The following is a 12,541-nucleotide window of genomic DNA, read 5'->3' on the forward strand; positions in this document are numbered from 1 at the left end:
TTTGACCTTCCTAGCCATTGATGCTCAAAGCCTTGGACCTTGCTCTTCTTTATTTTCTTTTTGCTGTTTCTTTTGCTTCAAGGATTAAGCTTTTGTTTAATTTAGAGAATTCATAATAGTTCTCTAAATTTCTATTCCTCATGTATCAATATTCTTTGATTCAAATTCAAATTTGCACTATTCATATCATGCATTCAAAATCATAGATAATACTACCACATTTAAGTAAATAAGACTACTCTTAAATATAAACTCAATTTCTCATGCAATACCTCACTTCTTTCTTTTTCTTTTTAGATTCAAACTCAGTGAGCGGTACATAAGATATCTTTTTTTTCAAACTAAAAACAAACAACAGAATTAAAAGTAACATATTTAAACTAGAACCTAGGAATTAAAATTACTAAAGATCATACAGATACTCAAACAAAATAGCAGAAAATAGAAATATAACATAATAATAGCGGAAGGGAGAATAAAATGAAAGGAACTCAACCACCTCAGTTATCCTGGTGGTCATCTCATTTCTCAGGCTGTGCTCCTCTGTGAAGATGATTCGCCTCCCTTTGGTGCCATTGATGATAAAATAAACAGAGAGCGCACTCTACAACACCAAACTTAAAAGTTTGCTTGTCCCCAAGCGAAGAAAAACTCCATGGTGTCAAAAATTCCTTTTAATTGCTCCTATTCTTATTCTAATCACTTTGCATGACCAAAACACATGTAAAACAAGAAAAATTCTAAAAAAAATTGAGATAAAGTAATTTAAAACCAGAACTAAAATAACTATAATGATAAAATCAAAATAACTATAAAATTAAAACCAAAGTAACTACAAAATCAAGGATACTAGTAGTTGGGTTGCCTCCCAACAAGTGCTTCTTTAACGTCACTAGCTTGACGATTGATTGTTGCTTTTTCTTCCTCTTCTTCTAGTTAGTTAAAAGAAATGACTTTAGTGGACATGAGGAAAAAATGATACCCACCAAAAAGCAACTCCCATATAACTCTTTGATTCATTAGGACCAAGGAAAGCATATTCAAGTGTTGGGAGAGAAGACTTCAATTCAAATGTGGGCAGTGCATTTATATTTTTCTTCTTAGGAGCTTGCATGCATAAAATTAAAGGGACTTATATGGCTTCCTCCGGAATTGTTGGAATGTGCAAGCATAGAGTGTGCATGGCTTCCTCCTTTGTTCCTGCATCTTCCTCTTTTGTTTTTGCATCTTTGGTGGACGAAATTGTGATCATCAACAATGGCTCTAAAGAGTTGGTAGCACTCTCAAATGTGAATCACACTTTGTCACAACTCCGCACAACTAACCAGCAAGTGTACTAGGTCATCCAAGTAATACCTTATGTGAGTAAGGGTCGATCCCACAGAGATTGTTGGTATGAAGCAAGCTATGGTCACCTTGTAAATCTCAGTCAAGAGGATTCAAATTGATAGTGGTTTTCAGAAAATATAGAGAGAAACTTAATTAAATAATAAAGGATAGAAATACTTATGTAAATTCATTAGTGGGAATTTCAGATAGGTGTATGGAGATGCTGTGTTCCTTCTGAATCTCTGCTTTCCTACTGCTTTCATCCAATCTTTGTCACTCCTTTCTATGGCAAGCTGTATGTAGGGCATCACCGTTGTCAGTGGCTACATCCCATCCTCTCAATGAAAAAGGTCCAAATGCTCTGTCACGGCACGGCTAATCATCGTCGGTTCTCGATCATGTTGGAATAGAATCCCTTGATTCTTTTGCGTTTGTCATCACGCCCAACAATCGCGAGTTTGAAGCTTGTCACAGTCATTCAATGCTAGAATCCTACTCGAAATACCACAGACAAGGTTTAGACTTTCTAGATTCTCATGAATGCCACCATCAAGTCTAACTTATACCACGAAGACTCTGATCTCACGGAATGGAAGGCTCGGTTGTCAGGCGAGGGGCAACCATGTATCGTGCATCAGGAATCCAAGAGATATGCACTCTAGCTCTCGCTTGTAGAACGGAGTGGTTGTCAGGCACGCGTTCATAAGGATGGATGATGATGAGTGTCACGGATCATCACATCCATCAGGTTGAAGTACGAATGACATCTTAGAACAAGAATAAATTGAATTGAATAGAAAGTAATAGTAATTGCATTAAAACTTGAGGTACAGCAGAGCTACACACCCTTAATCTATGGTGTGTAGAAACTCCACCATTGATAATACATAAGTGATGAAGTTCCAGGCATGGCCGAATGGCCAGCCCCAAAACGTGATCACAAGATCAAAAATACAATCCAGGATGAAAATACAATAGTAAAATGTCCTATTTATACTAGACTAGCTACTAGGGTTTACAAAAGTAAGTAATTGATGCATAAATCCACTTCCGGGGCCCACTTGGTGTGTGCTTGGGCTGAGCTTGATCTATCCACGAGCTGAGGCTTCTCTTGGAGTTGAACACCAAGTTGTAACGTGTTTTGGGCGTTCAACTCTGGTTCGTGACATGTTTCTAGCGTTTGACTCCAGAATGCAGCATGGAACTGGCGTTGAGCGCCAGTTTACGTCATCTAATTACAAATAAAGTATTGACTATTATATATTTCTGGAAAGCTCTGGATGTCTAATTTCCAACGTCATTAAGAGAGCGCCATTTGGAGTTCTGTAGCTCCAGAAAATTCATTTTGAGTGCAGGGAGGTCAGATTCCAACAGCATCAGCAGTCCTTTGTCAGCCTCCTATCAGAGTTTTGCTTAGGTCCCTCAATTTCAGCCAGAAATTACCTGAAATCACAGAAAAACACACAAACTCATAGTAAAGTCCAGAAATGTGAATTTAGCATAAAAACTAATGAAAACATCCCTAAAAGTAATTAGATCATACTAAAAACTACCTAAAAACAATGCCAAAAAGCGTATAAATTATCCGCTCATCACAACACTAAACTTAAGTTGTTGCTTATCCCCAAGCAACTGAAAATCAAATAGGATAAAAAGAAGAGAATATACTATAAATTCCAAAATATCAATGAATATTAATTCTAATTAGATGAGCGGGACTTGTAGCTTTTTGCTTCTGAACAGTTTTGGCATCTCACTTTTTCCTTTGAAGTTCAGAATGATTGGCTTCTCTAGGAACTTAGAATTTCAGATAGTGTTATTGATTATCCTAGTTAAGTTTGTTGATTCTTGAACACAGCTACTTTTATGAGTCTTGGCCGTGGCTCTAAGCATTTTGTTTTCCAGTATTACCACCGGATACATAAATGCCACAGACACATGACTGGGTGAACCTTTTTAGATTGTGACTCAGCTTTGCTAGAGTCCCCAGTTAGAGGTGTCCAGAGCTCTTAAGCACACTCTTATTGCTTTGGATCATGAATTTAACCACTCAGTCTCAAGCTTTTTACTTGGACCTGCATGCCACAAGCACATGGTTAGGGACAGCTTGATTTAGCCGCTTAGGCCTGGATTTTATTTCCTTGGGCCCTCCTATCCATTGATGCTCAAAGCCTTGGATCCTTTTTACCCTTGCCTTTTGGTTTTAAGGGCTATTGGCTTTTTCTGCTTGCTTTTTCTTTTTCTTTCTAAAAATTGTTTTTTTTCGCAAGCTTTTGTTTTTCACTACTTTTTCTTGCTTCAAGAATCAATTTCATGATTTTTCAGATCATCAATAACATTTCTCTTTGTTCATCATTCTTTCAAGAGCCAACAACTTTAACATTCATAAACAATAAGATCAAAAATATGCACTGTTCAAGCATTCATTCAGAGAACAAAAAGTATTGTCACCACATCAATATAATTAAACTAATTTCAAGGATAAATTCGAAATTCATGTACTTCTTGTTCTTTTGAATTAGAAACATTTTTCATTTAAGAGAGGTGAAGGATTTATGGAATTTATTCATAGCTTTAAGACATAGTTACTACATACTAATGATCATGAAGTAGAAACACAAAACATAGATAAAAACGAAAAAACAGAAAAAATAAGAACAAGGAATGAATCCACCTTAGTAGCATCTTCTTCTTGAAGGACCAATGATGTCCTTAAGCTCTTCTATGTCCCTTCCTTGCCTTTGTTGCTCCTCCCTCATTGCTCTTTGATCTTCTCTAATTTCATGGAGAATGATGGAGTGCTCTTGATGTTCCACCCTTAATTGATCCACATTGTAACTCAAATCTTCTAAGGAAGTGTTGAGTTGTTCCCAATAGTTGTTATGAGCTTCTCCGGGATTTCTTGGTGATGAGCTTCCTCATGCGTCTCTTGGGTTCCATGAGTGGGCTCTCTTGTTTGCTCCATCCTTTTCTTAGTGATAGGCTTGTCCTCCTCAATGGGGATGTCTCCTTCTATGATGACTCCAGCTGAGTAACATAGATGGCAAATAAGATGAGGAAAAGCTAGCCTTGCCAAAGTAGAGGACTTATCGGCTATTTTGTAGAATTCAAGGGAGACGACTTCATGAATTTCTACTTCCTCTCCAATCATGATGCTATGGATCATGATGGCCCGATCCACAGTAACTTCAGATTGGTTGCTAGTGGGGATGATGGAGCGTTGGATGAACTCCAACCATCCTCTAGCCACAGTCTTGAGGTCCAGTCTTCTTAGTTGAACCGGCTTGCCTTTGGAGTCTCTTTTCCATTGAGCTCCTTCAACACATATGTCCCTAAGGACTTGGTCCAACTTTTGATCAAAGTTGACCCTTCTTGTGTAGGGGTGTGCATCTCCTTGCATCATGGGCAAGTTGAACGCCAACCTCACATTTTCCGGACTAAAATCTAAGTATTTCCCCCAAACCATTATAAGATAATTCTTTGGGTTCGGGTTCTTACTTTGATCGTGGTTCCTAGTGATTCATGCATTGGCATAGAACTCTTGAACCATTAAGATTCTGACTTGTTGGATGGGGTTGGTTAGAACTTCCCAACTTCTTCTTTGAATCTCATGTCAGATCTCCGGGAACTCATTTTTCTTGAGCATGAAAGGGACCTCAGGGATCACCTTCTTCTTGGCTACAACATCATAGAAGTGGTCTTGATGGGCTTTGGAGATGAATCTTTCCATCTCCCATGACTCGGAGGTGGAAGATTTTGTCTTCCCTTTCCCTTTTCTAGAGGATTCTCCGGCCTTAGGTGCCATCAATGGTAATGGAAAAACAAAAAGCTTATGCTTTTACCACACCAAACTTAAAATATTACTCACCCTCAAGCAAGAGAATACAGAAAAGAAGAAGAAGAAGAGAAAATATGGAGGAGAGTAGGGGAGGTGTATTCGGCCAAGGTGTAGAAGAGGGGGTTGTGTTGTGTGAAAATTAAGGAGAATGGAAGGGTTTATATAGTGAGGAGAGAGGGAGTAGGTTCGGCCATTTAGGGTGGGTTTGGGTCGGAAAGAAATTTGAATTTTGAAGGTAGGTGGGGTTTATGGGGAAGAGTGGATAGATGTGAGTGGTGAAGGGGGTAATTGGGAAGAGAGATTGAGGTGATTAGTGAATGGTTTTGGGGAAGAGTGTTTATTGGAAAGAGAGGATGAATGTTGAGAAGAGGGGAGAATATGGTAGGTGGGGATCCTGTGGGGTCCATAGATCCTGGGATGATCTTGTGGGGTCCACAGATCCCGAGGTGTCAAGGATTTACATCCCTGCACCAATTAGGCATGTAGAATGCCTTTGCATGCAATTCTGGCGTTTAAACGCCGAAGTGATGCATGTTCTGGGCGTTCAACGCCCATGTGCAGCATGTTTCTGGCGTTGAACGCCAGTTCCATGCTTGTGTCTGGTATTCAGTGCCAGCTCCATGCTCTGTTCTGGCATTGAACGCCAGCCAGATGCTCCTTACTGGCGTTTAAACGCAAGTAAGTCCTTCCTCCAAGGTGTGATTTTTCTTCTGCTGTTTTTGATTCTGTTTTTAATTTTAATATTTTTTTCGTGACTCCACATGATCATGAACCTAATAAAACATAAAAGAACAATGAAAATAAAATAAAATTAGATAAATAAAAATTGGGTTGCCTCCCAACAAGCGCTCTTTTAATGTCACTAGCTTGACAGTGGGCTCTCTTGGAGCCACAAAGGTGATCAGGTCAATGTTGTGGACTCCCAACACCAAACTTAGAGTTTGGATATGGGGGTTCAACACTAAACTTAGAGTTTGGTTGTGGCCTCCCAACACCAAACTTAGAGTTTGATTGTGGGGGCTCTGTTTGACTCTGCACTGAGAGAAGCTCTGCATGCTTACTCTCCCTTGTTACAGAAGGATAGTTGTGTGCCTTAAACACAAGGTAGTCCCCATTCAATTGAAGGACTAATTCTCCTCTGTTAACATCTATCACAGCTTTTTCTGTGGCTAGGAAAAGTCTTCCAAGGATGATGCATTCATCCTCCTCCTTCCTAGTGTCTAAGATTATGAAATCAGCAGGAATGTAAAGGCCTTTAACCTTTACCAACACGTCCTCTAATAATCCATAAGCTTGTCTTACTGACTTGTCTGCCAATTGTAATGAGAATAAGGCAGGTTGTACCTCAATGATCCCCAACTTCTCCATTACAGAGAGTGGCATAAGATTTATGCTTGACCCCAAGTCACACAAAGCCTTTTCAAAGGTCATGGTGCCTATGGTACAGGGTATTAAGAATTTGCCAGGATCTTATTTCTTTTGAGGTAAAGTTTGCTGAACCCATGTATCAAGTTCACTAATGAGCAAGGGAGGTTCACCTTCCCAAGTCTCATTACCAAATAACTTGGCATTCAGCTTCATGATGGCTCCTAGATATTAAGCAACTTGCTCTCCAGTTACATCTTCATCCTCTTCAGAGGAAGAATAATCTTCAGAGCTCATGAATGGCAGAAGGAGATTTAATGGAATCTCTATGGTCTCTATATGAGCCTCAGATTCCTTTGGATCCTCAATAGGGAACTCCTTCTTGCTTGAGAGACGTCCCATGGGATCTTCCTCATTGGGATTCGCGTCCTCTCCCTCCTCCTTGCATTCGGCCATATTGATTATATCAATGGCCTTGCACTCTCTTTTTGGATTTTCTTCAGTATTGCTTGGGAGAGTACTAGGAAGGGTTTCAATGATTTTCTTACTCAGCTGGCCCACTTGTGCCTCCAGATTTCTGATGGAGGACCTTGTTTCATTCATGAAACTTAAAGTGGCTTTAGACAGATCAGAGACTAAGTTTGCTATGTTAGAGTTATTCTGTTCTTAATTCTCTGTCTGTTGCTGAGAAGATGATGAATAAGGCTTGATATTGCTGAGCCTATTTCTTCCACCATTATTAAAGCTTTGTTGAGGCTTTTGTTGATCCTTCCATGAGAAATTCGGATGATTTCTCCATGATGAATTATAGGTGTTTCAATAAGGTTCACCCATGTAATTTACCTCTTTAGTATTGTTGGATGCATTTTGCCATCCGTTCAGACTTTGAGAAATCATGTTTACTTGCTGAGTCAACACTTTGTTCTGAGCCAATATGGCATTCAGAGCATCAATTTCAAGAACTCCCTTCCTCTGAGGCGTCCCATTATTCACAGAATTCCTCTCAGAAGTGTACATGAATTGGTTATTTGCAACCATGTCAATGAGTTCCTAAGCTTCTGCAGGCATTTTCTTTAGGTGAATAGATCCACCTGCAGAGTGGTCCAATGACATTTTGGAAAACTTAGATAGACCATAATAGAATATATCTAATATGGTCCACTCTGAAAACATGTCAGAAGGACACTTTTTGGTCATCTGCTTGTATCTTTCCCAAGCTTCATAGAGGGATTCACTATCTTTTTGCTTGAAGGTCTGAACATCCACACTAAGCTTGCTCAGCTTTTGATAAGGAAAGAATTTATCCAAGAAGGCCGTGACCAGCTTATCCCAGGAGTCCAGGCTATCTTTAGGTTGTAAGTCCAACCATGTTCTAGCTCTGTCTCTTACAGCAAAAGGGAAAAGCATGAGCTTGTAGACTTCAGGATCTACTCCATTCGTTTTAACAGTCTCACAAATCTGCAAGAACTCACTTAAAAACTGGTAAGGATCTTCAGATGGAAGTCCATGAAACTTGCAGTTCTATTGCATTAAAGCAACTAATTGAGGTTTTAGCTCAAAATTGTTTGCTCCAATGGCAGGAATTGAGATGCTTCTTCCATCAAATTTGGACGTTGGTTTAGTGAAATCACCAAGCATCCTCCTTGCATTATTGTTGTTGGGTTCGGCTGCCATCTCCTTCTCTTGTTCGAAAATTTCAGAAAGGTTGCCTCTGGATTGTTGTAATTTAGCTTCTCTTAGTTTCCTCTTCAGAGTCCTTTCAGGTTCAGGATCAGTTTCAACAAGAGTGCCTTTTTCCTTTTTCCTGCACATATGAAAGAGAAGGGAAAAAGAAAAGGAAGAGGAATACTCTGATCTGAGCAACAAGATGAATCGTCAGTTGTTCATACTCGAACAATCCCCGGCAACAGCGCCAAAAACTTGGTGGACGAAATTGTGATCATCAACAATGGCTCCAAAGACTTGGTAGCGCTCTCAAACGTGAATCACACTTTGTCACAACTCCGCACAACTAACCAACAAGTGTACTGGGTTGTCCAAGTAATACCTTATATGAGTAAGGGTCGATCCCACAGAGATTGTTGGTATGAAACAAGCTATGGTCACCTTGTAAATCTCAGTCAGGCGGATTCAAATTGATAGTGGTTTTCAGAAAATATAAAGAGATACTTAATTAAATAATAAAGGATAGAAAAACTTATGTAAATTCATTAGTGGGAATTTCAGATAGGTGTATGGAGATGCTGTGTTCCTTCTGAATCTCTGCTTTCCTACTGCTTTCATCCAATCTTTGTCACTCCTTTCTATGGCAAGCTGTATGTAGGGCATCACCGTTGTCAATGGCTACATCCCATCCTCTCAATGAAAAAGGTCAAAATGCTCTGTCACGGCACGGCTAATCATCTGTCGGTTCTCGATCATGTTGGAATAGAATCCCTTGATTCTTTTGCGTTTGTCATCACGCCCAACAATCGCGAGTTTGAAGCTCGTCACAGTCATTCAATCCCAGAATCCTACTCGGAATACCACAGACAAGGTTTAGACTTTTCGGATTCTCATGAATGCCGCCATCAATTCTAGCTTATACCACGAAGACTCTGATCTCACGGAATGGAAGGCTCGGTTGTATGGCGAGGGGCAACCATGTATCGTGCATTAGGAATCCAAGAGATACGCACTCTAGCTCTCGCTTGTAGAACGGAGTGGTTGTCAGGCACGCGTTCATAAGGATGGATGATGATGAGTGTCACGGATCATCACATCCATCAGGTTGAAGTACGAATGGCATCTTAGAACAGGAATAAATCGAATTGAATAGAAAGTAATAGTAATTGCACTAAAACTTGAGGTACAACAGAGCTCCACAGCCTTAATCTATGGTGTGCAGAAACTCCACCATTGAAAATACATAAGTGATGAAGGTCCAGGCATGGCCGAATGGCCAGCCCCAAAACGTGATCATAGGATCAAAAATACAATCCAGGATGAAAATACAATAGTAAAATGTCCTATTTATACTAGACTAGCTACTAGGGTTTACAGAAGTAAGTAATTGATGCATAAATCCACTTTCGGGGCCCACTTGGTGTGTGCTTGGGCTGAGCTTGATCTATCCACAAGCAGAGGCTTCTCTTGGAACTGAACGCCAAGTTGTAACGTGTTTTGGGCATTCAACTCTGGTTCGTGACGTGTTTCTGGCGTTTGACTCCAGAATGTAGCCTGGAACTGGCGTTGAGCACCAGTTTACATCATCTAATTACGAATAAAGTATGGACTATTATATATTGCTGGAAATCTCTCGATGTCTACTTTCCAACATCGTTGAGAGTACACCATTTGGAGTTCTGTAGCTCTAGAAAATCCATTTTAAGTGCAGGGAGGTCAGATTCCAACAACATCAGCAGTCCTTTGTTAGCCTCCTATCAGAGTTTTGCTCAGGTCTCTCAATTTTAGCCAGAAATTACCTGAAATCATAGAAAAAGACACAAACTCATAGTAAAGTCCAGAAATGTGAATTTAGCATAAAAACTAATGAAAACATCCCTAAAAGTAACTAGATCATACTAAAAACTACCTAAAAACAATGCCAAAAAGCGTATAAGTTATCCGCTCATCAATCTTCCTCTTCTTCCATGTGTGAGGGTGGAGATTTCTCTAATTCACTGGAATATGAACTCCTTTGATTGATTTCCTCACTTTCTTTCATAGGATCTTGCATTGTATCTCTTGGGAAGCAATTTGCTTGTTTCTCTTCCTGGGGCTTGATAATTAACTCCACATATTTCTCTATATTTTTGAAACTCATCCTTATATAATGTATGCATTCTTTCATGACAAGCTCAAGAGCTGATGGCTCTTGATATGAATATAAAGGAGATGATGATTCTCGATAAGAGTAAAAAGAGGATGGTTCTTGGTATGAATAGGGAGATGGTGGCTCTTGATATGAATAGAAAGATGATGGTTCTTGATATGGATAGAGAAGTGGTGGTTCTTGATAAATGGAACATGGAGCACTGAAGTTTCTTTGGTCTTGACTTTTCCAACCAAAATTCGGGTAGTTCCTCCCTCCACAATAATATGAATCACTCATTGGGTGTGAGTAGTTACCCATGTGATATCTCTCTAGTATTTTTTTCTTAGCACAAAACACCAAATAGAATTAAACGCATGATAAACCACTATTTTATGGTTTATCTTGTGCTTAATTGAGTGGATTTTATCAATCTTTCATACATTTATTCATATGATTTGCATGTTTTACAATTCCTTCCCAGAATTTGTTCTATGATTGAAAACATGCTTCTTTGGCTTTTATTTTCTTTTATTTAATCCTCTCTTATTACCATTAGATGCCTTGATATGTGTCTTAAGTGATTTCAGGGATTACAGGGCAAGAATGGCTTAGAGGATGGAAAGGAAGCATGCAAAAGTGGAAGGAATACAAGAAGTTGGAGAAACTGCAAAGCTATCAGTCTGATCCTCTCGCACTAAAACAACCATAACTTGAGCTACATAGGTCCAAATGATGCGGTTTCACTTGCGTTGGAAAGCTAACGTCCGTGGCTTCGATTTGATATATAATTTGTTATAGTAGCCATACAGATAAGTGACGCAAATGCATCATCCATGCGGACGCGTCGCATCTGTGAAAATCAACGAATCCTGGGCTATTTCCGGCCCAGTTTCAAGCCCAGAAAACACAGATTAAAAGCTGCAAAGTGGAGGAATGAAGGGGACACTTCAGATTAGACTCATAATTCACAATTTTAGGTTTTAGATGTAGTTTTTAGAGAGAGAGGCTCTCTCCTCTCTCTTAGGATTTAGGATTAGGATTTTTAGAAATTAGGATTTATTTCAACTCTTCATATCAGGTTCAACATTCCTTTATTTTGATTTCTCTTCTACTTTGAGATATTTTAATGCTTTTATTTGTATTTGATTTATGTTACCCAATTGGCTTATGAACTTTTCATGTTAGGATTATACATTATTGAGATGTTTTCAGATTTATGATATATTTATGATTTTAATTCAGCTTTTTACATTCTTGGCTTGGGTTAAGAAATCAGTAACTCTTGAGTTATCAAACTCAACTTGATCAATAACCGCTATCTTTGCCAATTAGCTTGAACTTCTATAATCCCAATCTTTTTCTAGGAATTAACTAGGATTTGAAGATCAATCTAATTAGCCACTTGACCTTCCCTTGCACCAACAGAGGTTAACTAAGTGGAATTAAGATTCAATTTTCATCATCGTTGATAAGGATAACTAGGATAGGACTTCTAATTTCCACATACCTTGCCAAGAGTTTATTTTACAGTCATTTATTTATTTTATTCGTCATTTATCATAATTGCTCCTCATTCTTAAAACCCCCAATTTACAAACTCATAACCAATAATAAGAACATACCTCCCTGCAATTCCTTGAGAAGACGACCCGAGGTTTAAATACTTCGGTTATCAATTCATTTAGGGGTTTGTTACTTGTGACAACCAAAACGTTTGTAAGAAGGGATTCTTGTTTGTTTAGAAGCTATACTTACAACGCGACTTTATAAAATTCTTTACTAGCAAAAATCCTCTCTTCAAAATGGCGCCGTTGTCGGGGAATTGCAAACGTTTGCCTTATTATTGGTTATTGTAAATATTTTTCAAAAAAAAATTATATCTTTTTCAAAATCCTATGTTATCTTTTTCAAAATGTTTTCTTTTTGTTAGTTTTTGTTTCTATTTTTTTCTACTACTATGAATTCTCACCCCTCTGGCTTCAAGTTTGATTTCAATGTTATTGTTAGGAATGGACACTATAATGAGAACAGGAATATGCATCAAGGTCAAAGCAATCAAAGATGGACGGAGCCAAGAGGATTTGATCAACCCTTTAGGCAACAACACCTTCCAAGATATCATGGACGAAGACCATTCTGCAATGCATACCAAAATGATAGATATCCTCAACATGACTTTGGACCACCATACTCACAAGTCTCTTTCCACCAAA

The sequence above is a fragment of the Arachis hypogaea genome, chromosome 3, assembly GCF_003086295.3.
Source record: "Arachis hypogaea cultivar Tifrunner chromosome 3, arahy.Tifrunner.gnm2.J5K5, whole genome shotgun sequence".
Lineage (NCBI taxonomy): Eukaryota > Viridiplantae > Streptophyta > Magnoliopsida > Fabales > Fabaceae > Arachis > Arachis hypogaea.